The following is a 6906-nucleotide window of genomic DNA, read 5'->3' on the forward strand; positions in this document are numbered from 1 at the left end:
TATATATATATATATATTATTTGTGACCCTAAACAGAAAATTATTAGACTTCTGTTTTGTTTATCCTTACAAAAATGAGCCATAGGTTCACTACAGTAGGCTACCTATAGTTTAACCATGGGATTTAGTTAAACCATAGTTACCACACAATTAACCATGGTTACTACTACAGTATTACTGTAGTAAAACCATGGTTTCAGCCCCCTGTTTTTGAACGATTCAAAACTGACATTAAAACTAAAAGTACAATTCTGAAAGCAATATGAACCATGCAATTATTTACTATGCACAAACTCTTCTTTTATTTAATGTATTTTTTGGTTGCTTTTTTCATGTAATATGTAATAAAACCCCTGACACGTATTGTTATATGTACTCTTGTTGTACAATTTGCTTTGATCTAATTATAAACAAATAAAAAATCTGTCAATCAAGCAATGAGTACCCAGATCTTCCAATGACGATTGTGAATAGGGGACAGGGTAGCTGCACATAATGTGTCAATCAAGTAAATCAGTCACAAAATCTTTATAAAGACTCTCATTTGATCATTATGGAAATGCTTAACCCCCGACACAACCTTGCACTACAGTGGTTATAAATAACAAGAACATACTTTAAAAAACAATAAGAATGCACATACAACTTTAATCTACAAATCCTTCTCCACTACCCCTCCCCGAGAACCCTCCAAAAAAGCCAAATATCTACCCCACTTCCTGTTAAACAAATCCCATTTTCCGAGCCTTCTAGAAATTACCTCCTCTAATGCCGCCACCCTGCCCATCTCTTTGCACCACAAAATAAGGGTGCTTCAGCCGACTTCCATCCACTGAGAATAATCCATCTGCCAATCTTAACTCCGGCTAGGACCCAACTTTTTAAATGTCTATCCCCTATATGATCGCTCCATCGCCTAAGATTCAGAGTCTGTTGCAAATTGAAAATTGAGTGTCCAATACGTCACACTTAAAACTCTGAACACTCAACCAAAATTCTTAGATCTTAACACACCACCAAAAAGCATGGGTTGTGTCCCATCTTCTGATTGGTATCGCTAGTAGGTGGGTGTGTCGTTAAGACCAAGCCTATACAATCTAGAGGGGGTCCAATAGAATTGAAGTAAAATCTTAAATTGCATCAGATGCACCCTTGCATCTCTTGATGTACACTTGACATTTTTTAGAATCCCACCCCAGACTCCTTCCTCCAATACCAAGTTTAAATCTTTTTCCTATAATCTCTAGATAGAAGTTAAAGTACTGTCCCCCAGACTCCGAATTAACAGGGAGTAATACACTGACACCTCATGTCCTTTTCCAAAAGCAGTAATCACCATCTGCCATTTTGGGGAGTATGCTATTCCCAAAAATAGTACAGAGCAGGTGGCACAGCTGTAAATACCTAAAGAACTGAGATCTGGGAATCCTAAAATGTTGAACCATAATTTCAAACGATCTCAACACTCCACTCTCATACAGGTCACCGAGCGTATTAACCTCCCTCACAATCCACTCTGACCAGGAGAAATGGGACTTATTAATACATAATTTTGGGTTGTCTGAGACCAAAATGCATGATAATAAAAAAAAATCTTGGGAAGGCCTAGCCCACCTTTGTCAGTTGGCCTATGTAATTTATTGAAATGCAATCTGGGACGTTTACCATTCCAAAGAAGGACTTCACTATACTATCAAATTGCTTGAAATAAGAGAGGGGGAAATTTACAGGGAGAGATTGTAGCAGGTAGTTAATTTTTGGAATACAATTCATTTGAATAACATCAACCTTCCCAATCATAGATACATGTAATGAAGCACACCTGCCCCCATCACTCGAAAACCTTTTTATTAAGGGGTCAAAATGAACTTTAAATAAATCACACAAATTTGCTGGGAATAAAATGCCCAAATACTTAACACACTGTTTGGGCCACTGGAAGGCACCCGGCTGAAAAGCTGTTACTGAGCAGTACGTTGTCAGAGCCAAAGCTTTGGATTTAGACCAATTGACTCTGTATCCTGATAACTTAGAAAAGGAATGAATAATTCTGTGGAGGCAAGGCATAGATCTAGTGGTTTCGGACACGAATAATAAAATATTATCAGCGTAAAGCAAAAGCTTATGCGCCACATCTCCCGCCACCACCCCAGGAAAAATCATCTTCGTTTCTTATTGCGGCTGCTAATGGTCAAATGCCTTTTCAGCATCAAGTGAGATGGCAGCGACCGGAGTCTGATCATTCACCACTGACCAAATTATATTGATGAATTGCCCAATGTTATCAGAAAAGCTGCGCCCAAATAAACCCCACCAGATAAGAGATGTCATAACTTGACTTAATCGGTAGTCAAAATTTTTGACAATATTTTTACGTCTAGCTGGATCAGGGAAATTGGACAATAACTTCTACACTTACTTGTATCTTTGTCCTTTTTAAGAATCAGGCTGATCTGGGCTTGTGTCATGGCTGGCGGAAGCTTTCCATTCTTTAATTATTCCTTATAAATTTTGAACAAAATTAGAGCCAGTTTTGTAGCAAAAGATCTAAAAAATCCAGCGAAAAAGCCATATGGCCTCAGAGCCTTGCATTTAGGCAAGGCCTTAATTACCTCTCCAAGCTCCTTCAAGGTTATCTCTGAATCAAGAGATTTGTTTTGCTCAGTCGTCAGTTTAGGGAGTTCTAATGGTTCCACAAAGTTTCTAATATCTTCATCAGTAGACGAAGACGTGGAACTATAGAGATCAAGATAGAATTCTTTAAAAGCATTATCAATGGCCAAGGTAAATATTTCACCACAAGCAGATTTCACTGAGGGAATGATAGAAAAAGACTCTCTCTGCTTTATATATCTACCCAAAAGCCTCCCTGCTTTGTCACCTGACTCAAAATATGACTGTCTTGCCCTGAATAGCCAAAACTCCACCTTCCATGACAAAACAGTATTATATCTGTATTTAAATCGGGTAAATTCTCTGAGGCCATCAGATGACATTCAGCGCTTCAGTTCTGTCTCTGTACTTTTAATATTCTCTTCCAACTCTGCTTTGGATTTTTTTGCAGATGACATAATCCTTCTAATGTCCTATAAAAAATACTCCACAAAATAAACTCCAGCCAATAGGAGGCACAAGCACAAAGAATAAGCAGATTCATCCACAACTGTCCTGAAGGAGTGATATTCTACAAAACAAACTGTTAGACAGAACCAGCACAAAAAGAGACTGTAAAGGGGGTTAAGAGAAAGGAAGAGGCAAGAACCGGCTTGACAATATAAATAATATTTTAATGAAATATAAAAGACACAAACACACACATGACTTTCAGCTGCCCGTAAATGTTCTCTCTCTATTGCACCACCATCAGCAGTCGGCCTTTATCCCTCTCTGAGGCTTAATTAGCCTGATAAGGGACCGGGTGTGTAAAATCACGACCAGCCCCGCCCGCCGCCCTGTCACAGAAACAAAGAAGGTGCTCAGCTTCCTCGGACAACCAAGTGCATGTACGGCGAGACGAGCTTACTCGTGGGCCACATGAGAAACATCAAATGGCTTAATCAGTACATTGCCATCGGCCAGCCTTAGTATCTATTCTCAACTTGGCCGGGAACATCTGTGCAAATGTATCTTCTGTTGATGTAAGAGTTTCTTACATTCCTTGAATCGATCATGTTGTCGAATTCGCAAAGTCTGGGAACAAGAACATTTTGTGATTTTTCCAAGAAAGCTTTCCTTTGCTCCACGCCTCGCGTAACACAAGATATTTATCAGATGATCTCAGAAATTTGGCTAGAATTGATCGGCCTGTCTCCCTCAGCCGGTCTCCGAGCCGGGACTATGTGAGCTCGCTCGATTTCCAGCTTGTGGCCTGTTATTTCGAGGAGACCTTGGAAGTGCTCGTCTAGGAATTTTACCATATCTCTGCCTTCCTCATGCTCAGGAATTCCAACAATTTGGACATTATTTCGCCTACTGCAGTTCTCCAAATCTTCAATTAAAAACAAAACTAGTTCCAAATCTATCTTGGTTGCTACCGGATTATCAGATCAGATTTCCTCTCCAGTGACTCCAGATAATTGATCTGTCTCTCAACGTCTGACAATCTTTTAACCAACTCAGAGAATTTTGTTTCCAGTAATCGATCGACATATTACAGCAAGATCCTCAAAGTCGGCAACAACTTTCATCAACATTACAGACATGTTGGACAGTTGACACTGGATTTCGCACCGTCCAAGTCGAGTCCCTGATCTGCAGGCCCATCAGAGGTTTCAGCTTGAGCACGTAAGTGTCTTTTAATATCTCCAGATCCCAAGGATTTTCACTTCTTTGCCATGTTGACTTCATAGCACAGTTATCTAGCATGATGCACAGAGCTTGCCGTTCACACGTCCGAACCTCACATGGAGTCACGTGACACCCAGCTAATTTGTTTTTATGCCAGTGTGCAACTTAGAGTTTGTTGAGAGTTTGCTACATTATGCAAAAGAGTTATGGTGTGAGTTGCAGTTACTCAAGAATGTATTACAAATATATATTGCAAAATTACAATTCATGTCTATAGGATTTAAACCTTTTTACTGAGGAAAAAATTACTTAGTGCACCTTTAATGTATGAAAATATTTAACACTAAATACAGTATATACTGTAAACTTTAGGTTATTTCATAGTAAAGTTTTTAAACACCAGCTATGGCATTCCAGGTGTCATTAAGTTTGCAGGTGGTGCACCTAATTAACTTGTTAAAAATCTGACTTTATTAAGTTGAAAGTTGAATAAAACTTTAATAATAAATAATACATTTATTATTATAAATAATAATAATAGTAAAACTAAAAGTTTCTTTCAAGCGTGTGTGATTCCTCGTCCTGCTCATTTAGAATTTGTTTCTATTATTTTTTTATTTTTACAGCCGTTTGATTCTCTAGTAAAGATCTGGCCCTAGTGAGTTAGTGAGCTTGGTGATTGTGTTTGTATTGAGCTGAAATATCATAATCTTTGCTGCCCATTACAGAACCATGGACAGCAACAGCTGCACCAGAAAGCAAAAACTGTGGCGCAACACTTGATGATAACCATTTGAATTCATTTCTTTCACCATTTTCGAATTTGTATGATGATGACCCATTTATTACTCCAATAAAAATGCTGTTTTATAATTGACAGAAATTTTCTTAATTTTAAAATCCCTTGAACCCAGCTGTTCCTTGCCAATTTGTTGCTTCTAGCCATTCGATCATGCTTATGACAATACCAAAGTGTCTTAATGTTGTTGCTGATTCCAGTATTCACTACGCAACTACTTAATGGGATAGTTCATCCAAAAAGGAAAATTCTCTTTTCGTTCACTCACTCCATATGCCATCCCAGATGTGAATTACTTTCTTTCTTCTACTGAACACAAATTAAGATTTTTAGCTCTGTAGGTCGATACAATGCAATGAATGGTGACCAGAACTTTGAAGGTCTAAAAAGCACATAAAGGCAGTGTAAAAGTAATCCATAATACGCTTCAGAAGCAATATGTCAGGGGTGGATGAGAAACAGATCCATATTTGGAATCAGTATGGAAGAAGTATTAGGGAGGCCAGCAGAGGGTGCTCATCCTGCAGTCTGCGTGGGTCCTAATGCCCCAGATAATGATGGGGACACTCGCAGGGCACTCTTCGTAAAGAGTGAGGGTGTCACTCTGGTGTCCTGGCCAAATTCCCTCCATTGGCCCTTCTCAATCATGGCCTCTTAATAATACCCATCCATTCATTGGCTCTATAACTCTACTCTCTCCTCTCCACCAATAGCTGTTGTGTGGGCAAGCGCACTGTGACTGCCTTCACATCATCCAGGTGGATACTGCACACTGGTGGTGACTGAAGAGAGTCCCCTGTTCACTGTTTAATGCACTGTGAGTGTAGTGTCGGAAAAAACACTGTATAAATGTATCATTCAATATTTAAGTCCTTTTTTACTTTAAATCTCCACTTCCACTCTCACATTCTTCTTTTGTCTTTGGCATTTCATATTCTTTGTTCATATATGATATAGCCACCTACTGGGCAGGAAGGAGATTTTAATTACTTTTTTTTTTATTTTGGAGAAAAAATTGCTGTATAAGAAAAAGCTTTTTTGTTATTATTATTTTAAATGAAGTAATCAAATCTCCATCAATGATAATATATCATTGATATATTGGATGACATATGGAACTGTTCAGATATGGTTTGTAACATTTATTTTAAAATGTTATATATTGGTAGGACATGGTGGAATGTTTATGCACTAGAATGTGTAATGTGCTGGTCACATAGATAAACTGACATTATAACTTTATCTTCTTGAAAATATGTAACCATAAGTACAATATGTAACAATTTTCTTGTTAATGTCTCTGTGGTGGTCCGATTGTTCCCACAAAGCAATTTTCACTTGAATGCCCTTGTGTACTCTCATTATTTTCATGAAATAATTAATTATATTTTTGCATGTGTCTCTCCAAACCTTATCATAATCCATCTAAACAATACTGTGAGTCACATTAAATGATTTATTCTTCTGACTTCTGAATTATACTTTTGCATCCTTTTGAATCTTGAAGAGGTGGTCATCATAAACTGCTATTGTATGACTTCACTGAGCACATTTAAAAAAAAATTCTGGGTGAACTATCCCTTTAAAATAAGGATATCATTATGTATTTTCTAAGGGACAAAGTGATGGGATGGGATTTTGTTTGCAATAGAAGAACAAGCAAATAATATTGTTAGTTCATGTGAAATATGTCATGACTGATCATCCAAACATTTGTACTATTAATAATCACATAAATTAATTTATTTGATTTATTAGAATAAGTTCCATTAAATAATTCTTAAATAAACTACATGAAAAGTGCAACAAATATCCTTTGT

The sequence above is a fragment of the Xyrauchen texanus genome, chromosome 36, assembly GCF_025860055.1.
Source record: "Xyrauchen texanus isolate HMW12.3.18 chromosome 36, RBS_HiC_50CHRs, whole genome shotgun sequence".
In the NCBI taxonomy this organism is placed as follows: Eukaryota; Metazoa; Chordata; class Actinopteri; order Cypriniformes; family Catostomidae; genus Xyrauchen; species Xyrauchen texanus.